Below are 14,465 nucleotides of genomic sequence, written 5' to 3'. Positions count from 1 at the left end.
TATTATAGTGGAAATGCAATCCATGTAATAACATCTGAAGGGACAATAAAGAAGAGATAAGAGGTAGCTGGTAAAGTAGCATTTTTTCTAGAAAATACATGTGATTCGTAGCATTTTTTCTAGAAAATACATGTGATTCATACACAATCATGCTTGGGAGTGCAGTATTTTTAATCCTAGAGTTTGCTTCCTGTCTCATCCCTCACTTTTGTTTCCAATCCTATAACTTACTTTTTAGCTAGTTTTTTTGTTTTAATAAAACAACCATGCTGCACTGATAGGCGCATATTTCAACCAGATGCTTCTGTTTATATAATGTTTGTTTTAGTTAATCGCATCTGCAACTGAAAGGCTGTAAATTTTTTTGTCTTTTTTATTTTTTTTTTAATTAATGCAATTTATTTTAATCATTTTCAAGGCCACAAGATGCACTTGCCAGCAGAAGGGTCCGGTTTCAGGAGAGTGGTTAAGACTTAGGATAGTTTCTGCCTCTAAGTACATTCAACTGGCTCCTGAGGGCCCAGACTGTCCTGGTCTTGTCCCCTTCCTGCCTCTGTCCACAGGCACAGGCAGCTCCTGAGCTCACATGCTGTCACCAGGGCTGATGTTGCACAACTGCTGGGGTACCATGGCCCTGGGCTTCTTTCACAAGGGGCGAGTGTGTCCCTGCCTGCCACAGGCTTCCAGCCATCCCGACCTTGTGTGGAGATAACCACTCATGGACACCTCTGGCAGGCAGAAGAAAGTGTTTGGCTCTTTGGATCTTGTTTGCTGTTCAAGCATCTTTTTCCAAAGATGCCGAGCTAAGTAGCAACATTGTGCAAGATGCCAATGGCAAAAGCATTTGCAATCAAGGGGCAGCTTCAAAGCTAATTTCCAAACATCAGAATTTCTTCAAGAACAGTGAAATATCCTCTTCTTTTTTAACCTTATGGTAAACCAAAGTGAGAATAACTATTTATATGAAACATTTAGTTAATCAGGTTGTATTTCAAATATAAACAACAGCAGCAGCAATTCAAATGGAAGACATTCAGGAGATCAGTGCAAGAAGGTGGTTGCCATAAAAGAGTTAGGCACATGTTGAATAAATACTTCTTCTTGGCCAAGGAAATCTCCCTCTCAGTCAATCTGTGTTTCACAAAATATTTTCAAATTACAGCATCATAGAATCATTTTGGTTGGCAGAGATCCTTAAGATCATAGAGTCCAATCATACTAGCACCTACTCTAGCACTAAACCATACTATGTAAGAGCTTGTGTTAAATGGGCTGTTCTGCCTCTGAGATGATACGAAAAACTTCAGCTCAACTATTACTTGACTAACATTTCCTGGATAGTATATCGTTCAGCAACCAGAGAACAGTGCTGTGAAGACATCTGTCCTCTTCATTTCTCTGTAGAGCTGGTAGGTGTAGTTTCCCAACCCTACAACAAAGCTTTCTGTTCCTTGTTGAATATTTCACAGCTATAGCACTGGTTTGTTAATCTGTTTTTGACTGATCTCTCTCACAGTTTTCTATCTTCTTGCTCTGTGAACTCCATGCCCTGAATATGGTCAAAAGCAAGGATTTCCTTCATGTCTCTTGTATTCATTCCAATTGATCTTAATAGTGTTGAAACTCTGTAGCAGAGTTTCTACAGAGTTTCTACAGAACTAAATCCATTTTGCTTGCCACATCCTACATATTTTTTGTTCCAAGAGAAGTGTGTAGCTAAAAAATTTATCATCAGAGTTGCCAGCTCTGAAATTGAGCATGTTAAAGTGACTCACCCCAAGAGTTTCATCTGAAAAATGGGCATCCCTATAAGCACTGAACAAGACTTGAACAGCACAGACAAAAGGAGACTCTCTTAAGATAATTACATTGCATAATGACATTCCAGCAGGTTTTGGCATTTTTCCCTTCCTTATATTTGGTTTTTTAATATGATTTAAACCATAGCTTGGTCACATGATCAAGCACTATAAGAATATTTCCCTTAGCATAGTGCAGCTGAAAAATCTGTTTCTTGACTCAAGTAATATTAATATATTAAGAAAATGGAAGGCTTACAGCCAGGAATAGTAGGTATTTTTAATGAAAAGTATAGTATAATAGCTACATCTTAGACAACAACAAACAAAGGAGGGATTTTGAAAATATACGTATTTTCATTGTAACAGTTGTGTACATCCTGTTGTCTGCACCATAAAATAAAGCAATAACAGAATAGTTACATCTGCTCAATATGGTCTCTGATTAAAGAAAACAGGTAGAAATTGTAGCTTAGTAATTGCAGCCTGTTGTTTCATTTCCACCACAGTGTTTGTACCTGGCTTCCAACTTATCTTAAACTAAATGTAAGGACCTTCTCTATTCCCACAGACTGCTGTGTTTTGCGTTGAACAAAGCCGACAGCAGAGTGTTACCTGTGGATAGATAATTACCTGCTTTTATTGCTCTTATCCTCCTGCCTTTCCCTTGTATATCTTTCCTTAAAAAGTATTCTGGATTTCAAGATACAGGTGTATGGCTTGTTCCCTGTCCAACTTAATAAATTGCTTTGTACACTTTATTTATTTATTTATTTATAACCAAAGTTTTAAATACTGGCTTTGTCAATTTGCTAGAGATTGTTGAGCAGAATGATCAATTACACAATTAAGTTTCTACTTCACATGCTGTTGCCTAATCTGAGCTTCTGATTATTCTGAGCCTGCAAGGAGCATTCACACACTCTTCTGTTGCCATTTTGGTCACCGAAACCAGGAAAAAATCACATACAAAAAACTAATTAATGTTACTGCTGGTATAAAAACAAAAAAGAATGTACAAGAATTGCCTGGATTCTGCATGGATCTGACAAGCAAAGAGGATTATTTTGGAATAGGGAATTTCTCACAGTACCAAAGGTATTTTCTCCCGTGGCTGAGTTGAATACCATAAAAGCAAGTACATATTTATGGTTCACACAAATTTCTGAATCTCTTTATCTTGTATTATCTGTGTAATATCACAGTCTTTGCAGGGAGTGTTTCTCAACATGAGTACTGACAGTAGTGAAAAAGCTGTGCAAATGGAAGATATTTTAAAGTTTTCCCATTACTTGTAACAAATTTTGACTCCTTCCAGACCACAACCATGACTAAAGCCATGATTATGACTGACTTTACATTTTGAGGAATCAGGTGCAGAGAAATAGAATAAGTAATCTAGGCTCATTTAAACAAGCTAGTATCAAAGAGAGATAGAACAGGGGGTCAGAGTTGCCTTCAATCTCCTACAGTGTCCATAGACATAGAGTGCATGGAGAGATCAGTTAATCAGTTACAGCAGATACGTTTGTGGGAAGATTCATGACTCTGTGGGCTGACTGATGTTACAGCAAGGTTGGAAAAAAAAAAAAAAAAAAAAAGGAAGGGCCATGGCTGTATTAGATTGGAAAGAAAGTAACTATCCATAAAGCTGAGATTACTTCTAATTGACAGATACAATGTATCCTACTCTGTATGACAGATCGGTGCCACTGGCAGGAGAAAGTGGGTCTGTCCCAGTGACCTGAGTTGAACAGGAGTATTGATGTATTGGAAGAGATTCTGAAAGGAGACACGAGCCTAATGCATGATTAATTACTGCCTTCTGTAGTTTAATCAGTTAATTTTTTGAAAATGAATAGGTCATGTAGGACAAATCTGATAAGAGAAGGAAACACTTAAGATAAGGTGGCTGGAAGCTGCAGAGAAAGTGGATGTCATACCCCTATTTGTTGTCTTGTACTGAAATAAATGTTTCCCTAAGAGATATGGCCATGTTCAAATACAGAGAAAGGACTCAAAATGACTCACAGAAATCTAACAGCCAGTGTTATGAAGGAGTAGAGCAGTAGCACACATTCTGGTAAAACTGGATTTCATTACAAAATACAATTTTGTCAGGAACATCACAACATTTAAACTCTGGAAGCTCTAATTCTGACTGTAGCCAGAGCTTCTGGGTTGTCAGGCAGCAGCCTGGTTAAATCAAATAGCAGGCGCAACTGAACAGAGGGGTAGTCCCACCAAGTAGCTGCTGCACCTGCTAAGCATACATTACTTCAGAAATACTGTCGGATGGTGTTTCCAAAATGGGATATTTCAGAAGCTCCAGGATTTTTTCTCTTTCTTGATTTGGTTGTCTAGTTAAATTTGAATGTAGATATTGCCTTCCAGATCAGTCTGTCTGTGACATCTATTATACTCTCTGTGTGCTACTGTTGCTCCTGTCTTTTCTTCTTAGTCTGAATCTGCTGATATTTCAGAATTCAGCTATCCGAAAATGAGGTGAGGACACAAATCTCTGTGAAGGAAAAGCATGTTTTCAGGAACACAGACAATGAAATAGAGAAAGTATGCAGGCTATAGAATCATGGAATAGTTCAGGTTGGAGGGAACCTTTAATAAGGTCACCGAGTCCAATACCCCTGCAATGAGCAGGGACATCTCCAACCAGATCAGGTTGCTCAGAGCCCCATCCAGCCTGGCCTTGAATGTCTCCAGGCATGGGGCATCTACCACCTTTCTGATAACCCATTCCTTCATGTGGATGTGAAAAGAAACATAGGGAAGGAGAAAGGGAAGCAAAATAAGTGCCAAAATAAGTGTTCCTGTAGTCTTTCAGTCATCAGATTATAAGCTTTAAATATTAGGAAAATGGTTCACCTGCTTTTCATCATGTTCTATCCAGATTTTGAATGGAAGCCATATTCAAACCCCAATGATTAGCATCATTTTCAGATCGTACTGTTTAAATAACATAAGAGAGTTTCCCCTGACTTTCCATTGTAAAGAATTAAATGTACAATATCTTATGGTTTTGTTTTGGCAAGTTTCCCAGTGCTTTCCTGACATTCATATGGAATGTATTTTATTGGAGCCATAGATTAAGAGGGATGTAGCTGACAATACTGTGCACATTTTATTGCAATGTATCAGTTGGAAACTAATTTGAAAATGTTTCAATTGTCATCGAGCAAATAAAACTTCTATTCTCTGTAACTTGAAATGATGTAGATAGAATTTCAATTTTAAAACAGATTTGGGACTCTGACAAGTTTACTTCCAAATATATCTTCTCTTCATTAAAAGCATGTAAAGTGTTTGACACAAATAGAAGCAAAGTAGAGCAAGAAGGGAAGAATATGAAAAGAAATATCAGTAAAGCAGAATGGTAGTTTTCCTTTCAACTTCTCACTGCTTCTTTTCTCTTCCCTCCTCACTTGTTTTCCTTTGGCTAAGAAAAAGCAGGAGAAAAAGCAGAATCATAATCCTAGATGTTAGTAGAGAAGACTTTAGCCTGTTCAGAGATCTCTTGGAGAAATCCTGAGATATGGCAGTAGAGAGAAGAGTGGTCCAGGAGAGATGGTTGAGTTTTAAAGATCATCTCCTCTAAGTTCAGGAGTCCCATCCCAACAGGCAGAAAAAACAGATGGGAGGAGCTGCTGACTAAAGTCAAATGTGCAAAGAAAGCAGACAAGAGGCAGAAGCATGTGACTCAGGAGGAATATAAAGACATCATCGGATCTGGCATGGATGGGTTAGGAAATCCCTGTCCACCTACAATAGTATCTGTCAAGGAATGTGAGAGGCAACAAGAAAGGCTTCTAGAGGTATATCAGCAGCAAAATCAATATCAGAGGAAACATGGGCCTGCTAATGGATGGGGAGGGGACATGGGGACAAAGGACGCAGGAAAGGTTGAAGAACTTGATGTGCTCTTTGGCTTGGTCCTTATTGATACAACTTACACTCAACAATTGCACATCCATGTTGAGAAGTGTGGAGCAAGAAAGACTAGCCCTCCGAGGAGGAGGATCATGCCAGAGAACATTTATAACTGGACATACCTAAATCTATGAGGCCTGATAGGATGCACCCATGAGTTCTGAGGAACTCGCCAAAGTCACTGTGAGATCAGGTCAAGAAACAAGATCCAGTGGACTACAGGCTGGTCAGCTTCACCTTGATCCCTGAGAAGAAGATAGGGTAAATAATCCTGGAAACCATTTCCAAAATCATGAAAGACATCATTACAGAATCATCATAGAATAGTTGGGGTTGGAAGGGACCTTCAAAGGTCATCTAGCCCACCTCCTCTGCAATGTTCAGGGACATCTCCAACTAGATCAGGTTGCTCTGATCTAGCACATCCAGCCTGGCCTTGAATGTTTCCAGGGATGGGGGAATTATAGCCTCTCCGGACAACCTGTCCCAGTGTTATACCACCTCCATTGTAAAAAATTCCTTCTTCACGTCTACCCCAAATCTTCGCTCTTCTAACCATTACCCCTTGTCCTGTTGTAACAGGCCTTTCTAAAACGTATGTCTCTGTCTTTCTTATAGGCCTCTTTTAAGTAGTGAAAGGCCACAATAAGGTCTCCCTGATGTCTTCTCTTCTGCAGGCTGAACAACCACCACTCTTTCAGACTGGCCTCATAAGAGAGGTGTTCCATCCTTCTGATCAGCTTGATGGCCTTCTCTGGAACCTCTCCAACAGATTTATGTCTTTCCTGTACTGGGGGCTCCAGAGCTGGATGCAGGACTCCAGGTGGGGTCTCACCAGAGCAGAGCAGAGGAGCAGAATCACCTCCTTCACCTGCTGGCCCTGCTCCTTTTGATGCAGCCCAAGACACAACTGGCCTTGTGGGCTGCAGGTGCATGTTGCTGGCTCATGTCTAGTCTTTCATTCACCAGTACCCCCAAGGCTTTCAGCAGTTCATATGGATTTACAAAGGAGTTCTGCATTCAGTTCTGGTCTCCCCAGTACAAGGGAGAGATATAGCTACTGGAGTGAGTCCAGTAAAAGACTATGATGATGAAGGGATTGAGGCATCTCACAGACATGGGGAGCCTGAGAGATCTGGAACTGTTCAACCCAAAGAAGAGAAGGTGTAAAAAGGAGGGAGAAAGAAGAAGAGAGGGCCAGTCTCTTCTCAATGGTGTCCAGTGGCAGGACAAGAGGCAATGACCACAATTTGAAACACGAGAAGTTGCATCTGAATAGAAGAAAAAGATCTTTTATTGTGAAGGTGGTCAAACACTGAAACAGGTTGCCCAAAGAGGTTATAAAGTCTCCATCCATAGAGATCTTCAAAACCTGACTGGACATGGTCATGAGCAACCAGAAACCTGACTGGACATGGTCATGAGCAACCAGCTCTTGCCTGCTTCAGCAGGGTCCGGAACAAGTGTTCTTGGTGCCTTCTGTGATTCTGTAATTCTTACCTTCCTCTTTTAACTTTTTTTGTTGTTTTTGTTCATACTACCTTTTACATATCATACATAAATTTATTTATTTTTCTAGATTTGTGTACACTCTTTTTCTCTCCTTTTTTCTCTCTCTCTTTTTCTTTTTTTCTTTTTTTTTTTTTTTTAATCACCCTGACCTGTCTCCTCTCTCTCTATTCCAGCCCATATGTATACCTGCAGCTTTTTCTTGTCTGTTGATAGTCTTTACAAATCTGTCAAGTCAAAGTACAGAGCAATACATGACATTTTGAAGTCTGAATTCTCAGTTATTTGCATTTTTCCTCTGTTCATGAGTTCACCAATACCAGCCTTTGCTACAGATCTTATAGCTCTGTAGTAAACTTAAATAAAGTTTCCAGTAAAGACATTGACTTTAAACAGGTATCTTGAAATATCTCTTCAAATTCAAAAGCTGAAGGCAGTAAAGAGAAGAAAATAAAATCAGTGCTTTAATGCTATAAAAATCAACTTACAGAATATTAAGGTTTTTAGTGATTGATTTTCCACTGCCTACAGACCTGAGCTGTCTCACACTCTGGGCTGTTTAAAACTCTTGACAATAAAGCTCATTCATCTCTCAGTGGACCTGGGAACTCCACTGAATTTGTCTTGCAGTTTGATATCTAAACATTTTAGGAACATATCCGCTGACTGTAACTTACATGCTATGGTGTGCTCCTCATAGCATTTATTTAGCATGGCAATACTTCATATGGACTGCACAGCACATTAAATGGTCCACATTCAGTTTTCAGTTCCTGCAGTGTGAATCTGCAGCAATTCCATAGACTTCAAGAATCTCCAGTGTCTGTTAGTGTAAAGAGAATGAGGGAAGAATCTGTTAGGGTACATTCATCTACATGCAGAAAATAAGATTATATAGGAATAGTGACAGATTGTATGAGAACTGGAATCTGAAAGTTTAACAAATTAAGTCTCTGCTCTAATAAAACATGGATTATTTTGATATGAAAGGATATTAGAAAGTTAGATTAACAAAGCTGTTTATATTAGAAGAATTAAATCACACTTGATAGACAAAGTGACAAAGATCTTTTAAATAGTATGTTTTCCCCTGTAGTTTTGTTGCTGACAGACCTGGACTTTAGTCTGACATTACTCAGTTTCGCCAGTAGAATATCTATTTTGGCACATTATAGACATGTAACTTTCCCTCTAGGTTTGAAACAATCTTCAGGTCTGTATATTTCATTTGGAGTGCTTCAAATTGGGAGCACTTTCACAGAATGATGCAGACCTATACCAGATTTGAAATCGTAACAAAGATTTTGATATCTTCAGTATGTGGGGCAAGCAAACAAACAAACAAAAAAAAAATCACAAAATTTCCAAAGGTTGAAAGCAATGGGCTTCATGAGTTTTAATATTTTATAATGTGTTAAGGTCATCCTAGAGTCCAAATTATCAAGAAGCTGATGACTGTTAAAGACAATGTGAGCTACACTTAGATTTTACTGAGATTTTTAAGATAATTAAAAGTGTACAAAAATCAGATTTATAACAAATACGACTATGCTATCAAAATTCGTGGAGGACAGGTTTATCAGACAAAATGTTCTTTGACGAACTACATCTTCAATGGAGGAACTGAAGTTCATAAGATACACTAGCAAACCAGTAATTATCTTAGTTTAGTTTGCACTTTAATTTGCCTTCTAAGTTAATTTAGTTTCCTTATTCCTTGTCTGAATTAATGCAGGTTCTGTTTTAACTCATTGAACCCTGTTACATATCCTGGCTGATGGACCAGGAACTCACAGGTAGCAAACAACTTTTCTGCCATACTGCTTATAGGTCTATCAGAGTCTTACTTAAACATACCAGGTTTTTTGAATCTTTACGGTCTTTCAATTGCTCCACTGAATTTTATTTGAATTCTCTCCCATTCCCCAATACTTGGGTTGCAAGTGAGAGGTTACCAGCAGTCACGCAGCCTCCACCTGTCCAGAGCAAGGGAACACCGCAGCCGTGCTCCAACTCTGAAGCGGGATCTGTTGGGATCCCTCATCGCACTCAGTGATTTCCTCATTCCATTCAGCCCAAGTGTTTCACAGAGAGCTCAGTATGAGCTGACCTGTTGACCCGATGTTGTTTTCAGAGTAACCACATGCATTGTGGTTTTCTGTATACATCCTTTCATTTGTGCTTTCATTAAAATACACAGCATTTGTATTCCATGTAGCAAGCAATCCCACTAGTTCTGTGCTGAAGGCCTCTTCTCTTAATTGATTACCATGCTGCTAATCATTATGTCCTTACAAAAACGATCAGAAAAGTCCTCATCATTTCAAAACCTGTCTTCTGGGAGTTTGCACTGGAAACAAACATGCTCAGTTATCATTGTTGACATTCTAACGTGGTTCAACAAGCTAATTACAATTTTATTTTTGTATTCTTTCTCCTGTCTTCAACAAACAAGTTTTGTAATTAAAAAAGACACAACAATCCATTAATACTAGAACTACACTAAGCTAACCATTTGAGTGAATCAAAAGTAGAGCAGCTTTTTCTAACACTCTCCTTGCTGTCTTATATTAATTAACATGAGCTCTTTTCCCCTAATTTATTTTTTTAATAAATAAAACCTTCCTCATGTTTTTTCTTAATGTGACTTATGATATGGCACATTATCTCCCAACTGTTTTGGAGTTTATCCAGCAAGTTTATTGAAAATCGGCGTTCCTGATCCTCAGTCAGTAGTCAGCTCTTTTAAAGCTCTAAAATGCAAAGTTCTAACACCTACTAACTTAAAAGCATGGATTTAGAAACTGGTCTTCAACTTTCCTCTGTCTCTACACTCTCCCCTTCCCCCCCACTTACTATTGCACAGAGGTTTCTTCCAGTTTCCTGTAGAAATGGATGAATATCACTCTGTGGGCTATTCACCTAATGTAATATTATAAAGGGCAGTAGGTGATACAAAGAAGAGTCACCATGCACAGGGTGCTCTGCTATCCAAAACCCTAGTGCTTTAACAGGTTGGGATGTCTGCTCTGTCCCACACAGGGTGCTCACTCATGCCATAAATTCTAAGTTCTGCATAGAAAAATGCAGCATGTTTGTCTCATTATTTCCTATAAATAACAGAGTCATTCAATTACACGCATCAAATACTGTACCAAAATGAAATCCTCCAAGCAGAAGCCCCTAGGGCTAAATATCAGCATCTAATGTATAACCCTCAGTTATAGGTACTGAGATGAAAGCATGTTGCCTTTCAAGTGCCTAGCAAATATGTTCCATGTTAATTACTTTTTTATTTTTCTTTTTTATTTTTTTTTAATTTGGAAGAATTAACTGAATCATACTCAACAAAATCAGATTGGAAATCCTCTCGTGCTGTTCTATCAGCTGCCTTGGGCCTAATCTATGTGTCTTTAATACTCGCATTTCCTCAACACCTGCAACATTGTATCTTAGCAGAATGATAACAAAGTAGAAATAGAAGCCCTTACAATCTTCATTTACTACCTCCATGTGTCAAGATTCTGATAACGATGAGTGGGATAGAACAAAAAAGATTAATGCTACCTTCATTTAAGGGGTAATAAAAAGTAGGCCCATGCCACGCTAGACTCTCTGCAAGCTGATCTCCAGAGGCACCTTGTTTCTAAAGACAACCAAACCAAACCAAACAAGAAAATAAAGAAAGGGTGAAGAACAGGTTACAACAGATGAGCAGCCAGCAGCTTATCTGAGGTTTTTTCTTGGTAGAGCTGGATCTAAAGGGGTGAGAATGGAAAAGAAGGGACACTGATGGGGCAGGCATGGAGAAAGGGGCAGGGAGAGGTTAAGCATCTGGTGCAGATAGTGTTATGGATTGTTTACCTTCTTGGAGGATGCAAGAGCAGGCTGAGAAAACTGAGGCCACTTCTGGGCATCTGCCATGAAAGTGCTGTAGCACTCACCCTTGCCTGCCCATGAAGGGGAGGTAGGGTGAGGAATTCTGGAGTAGCAGCAGAAACCTTCACATGCAAACTCCACCAGGTGGGACAAATTGGATGTGCTCCTGTTGGTCTAACACAGAGTACTGTAGTCGACTCTGCTCCTTGTGGGGCTGTGCGGGGCCATAGTCCCTGCAAACAAATACGCAGAGCCTGCACTTTCTGTTTGGGAAATGTTACGGTTGCGTAATAGCTTAACCAACCTTTAATAACCAAGTTACAAGATAGTATCAGCTTTCAGCACATGCTGTTTTGGTCTCACTGGCTTGAAAAGCTAGTACAGCTTGAAATAATGTTGTCTGAGTGATCTTCCAAAGGAGGACAGCCATGTTCAGGGAACATTTTGTTGTTCTTTTTTCTTCTAAATGTACTTTACTTTCAATTCATTTGCAATCTCTTTTGCAATGTCATGTAAACAAATAAGAGTAATTGTACCCCAACAGGAACAGCGTAAACCTGGCTGCACTAAAGTTTGATAGTTCTTGTGGGGCAGGCCCTCTCACCAGTTTTACCACACAGGGAGAACAGACATTGCCTGAATCAATGGTCTTCTTGGTATGCACCATATTCATCTTAAAGGTGACACCAACCCATCTATTGCTTATGGTAGGTAGCTTTTTTGAGCAGCAAAATCTCTCAAAGTGAGAGGGATATTAGGGATTCACACAGTTAAATAATTTTCAAAGCAATATATTAAATGAAACTAGACCTTAGGTTCCTGTGCCTAATTCCTATCTGACTCCACTGTTTCTCTCCTATTTTTTTCAGCCTAACAAAGAGTGCCCATAGCATTCAGGTTTTTCTTGGAGTGTATAGATTTTATCACAAGAAAATATATACTTGGGACAAAGCTGATTCAAAACTTTGAATTAACACAATGCAAAAAAGTATACACAAAATGACTTTTGCAAGCCCTCAGTCTCCACAAGCAGAAATGTGCAGTTGTTTCTTTTAGTTTTGGGGAACTCAGTGCAAAATTCTATGTTGTTTATTTTTGTGTGGAACTTTTTGGATGAAAACCGAGAGTATAAGATTTTTTCTAACAAATAATGTTTGGGACTGGAAGGCAATGGTTAGTTCTGGTTTGTAAACATTATGGAGCCAATGACAATTGTGGAACTGTTAGAAACAAACAAGAAACCCTGCATATGCAATATCAGCCTCTGCACACCTTGAAACCTAACATGGCATTGGTTTTGAAGGACTCAGCTCATGCAGGCTGGAGCAATCACATTCAGGAGTACTTGTCACTTAACAGCAAACTCCAGAATTGGACAAACATTCTTCATGAAGTTATGCAACATCTGGTTCATGTATAGTATGTTTTAAGTCTGATTGCAGCTTCTTTTGAGCAGCAAAGCTATTGGAGTGGTTAGAACCAATTTCTTCAACAAACCACTACTCGCTAATAAATAAACATTCATAGCTCATTAGTAAGCTACATTATGTTCCACCTTGGCACATGATTAAAGATATCAGAGGAACTTGACATCTTACACATTGAGCAGTCCACATGACAGTTATTTTGATCAGAAGTAAACAATGAGGACAAAAACATTCTATCAAGTTTCTATGACATTTTAGTTATTTTTTGTTTTGTTGGAAGGTTACAATGATTTCAGTCAAGAATCTTTTCCTTATATTCCTTGACATGAAAGGAATAGGGAGAGGTCAAGCTGTTTTTATTTTTGTTTTTTTCTGTGATCAATTGTGTCCAGCTACTATTGAGACATAGGAGTGTTCATTTCCACCTGTGCCAGCATTGTGTGCACTATTAAAACTGATGTTTACTGATTGTTTGAAAAAGTACTAAGTGATCACTACTGGCCAAGTGAAAATCTGACCAAGAATTATGGCTTTCAGGGGACACATTACTTTTATTATATTTTCTTTTGAGAGATAGCCTAAGTTCTTCATTGGTCATGAATTATGCAGTAACAAGTCAGACCCATTCAGCTCACACATCCTTGACCAGACAGCTTCATATGAAAGACTGGCTGCTTTATATGGTTGTTAATTTTTGATGTTACAAATGTTCTGTTCCTATTTCCATGACTTACACAAGTTATGATGGTCTCATATATAACAGGATAAGCACCTGTCAGGGCAGTTGCTTTCATATATTGCTCAGCATTAAATCACACATACTGCATCCTCTGTGTATTTTTGTCTCTAGGACAAAGAACAGTTGGGTTGTAGCTGAATTTATACAAGTGATCCTACATGTCTTTAGTGTTTTCCCTTTCCTCATAGCATCCTGACAATATTCTCAGAATCATATTTCTTTAACTCTGTATCAGACACTACTGTGTCCTTTTTTAATTACTTGTATGGAAATCCTCATGGTGAGATCTAAAGGGAAAGTATTTCCAGTGTTATGTGGTTTCCTTAATTGTGCAAAATCTTTATAAGCATATTCAAGTCACCGTTGCATGATAAAATTATTCTAGGTATATATGCTTTCTCCATTCCTTGTAATACATTTGGCAACGCAGTAATGTTGTAATGTTTTTGGTTTTTTCTTGGCATTTCCACAGGATGTAACTTCTTTTTAAAAATGCATGTTTGCGGGGAAAGTTCACGTTTTGTTTCAGATGTGCATTTAGAAGACTATTTTATTGTTGTTTTCTTATTTAACATTTTTCTGCTCCAATGAGCAATAGCAGGGTGGAGCCTGAGATCTAAGTATATAAATCACACCAACAGGAATAATGCATATCAAAACATTAAGACATCCTGCCTTTTCTTTTTTTTTTTTAAGCAGATTGAATCAAAGCATTTGTTTATTAGCCAGCATTTTCTGAAGTAAAAATATTTAACTGGCTAAAAGCTTTGTCCATTTTTTACTGTATTAACCATCTTTTTTTTTTTCCTGTCATTTTTATAGGTACCTAAACTGTCCCATGGTTTATTCTACAAAAAGAAGTCCCTAATGTAGCTGTAACTTAGATGTATTTAATCCATAGAAGGAGAAAATGCTACATTGTAGATTTTCCATTAGAACATCCCCTTGCACTGTATGAAAGAACAAGATAGTGTAGTGGGTGGAGATAAGACCTTGGGGGCTGGAAGGTTTGAATTATTTTCCTGGCCATGCCTGCAAGGTTTCACTCCTCCATGCCTCAGCTTCACCATCTGCAAAAAGGAACTAATGGTACAAACGTCTTCTGTAAAACAAACAAGCAAACAAAGAACCTCTTTGAGCACTCCTGCTGAGAACACAGCTACACAG

The 14,465-nt window shown here is 38.5% G+C and overlaps 1 long non-coding RNA gene across 1 annotated transcript; it reads right to left on the bottom strand.

Moving 5' to 3' along the window:
• Window positions 1-3,312: 3,312 nt before the first annotated feature.
• Window positions 3,313-11,371, bottom strand: LOC110362091 (uncharacterized). The gene is made up of 3 exons (XR_002419131.2): window positions 11,118-11,371; window positions 7,931-8,076; window positions 3,313-5,989 (listed from the first exon to the last, which is right to left on the bottom strand). It is a non-coding gene; the product is annotated as an uncharacterized LOC110362091 (long non-coding RNA).
• Window positions 11,372-14,465: the final 3,094 nt, after the last annotated feature.

Source organism: Columba livia, chromosome 3, assembly GCF_036013475.1.
Source record: "Columba livia isolate bColLiv1 breed racing homer chromosome 3, bColLiv1.pat.W.v2, whole genome shotgun sequence".
In the NCBI taxonomy this organism is placed as follows: domain Eukaryota; kingdom Metazoa; phylum Chordata; class Aves; order Columbiformes; family Columbidae; genus Columba; species Columba livia.
The sequence above is the reverse complement of the archived record's forward strand: the minus strand, read 5'-3'. Positions and strand labels throughout refer to the sequence as shown.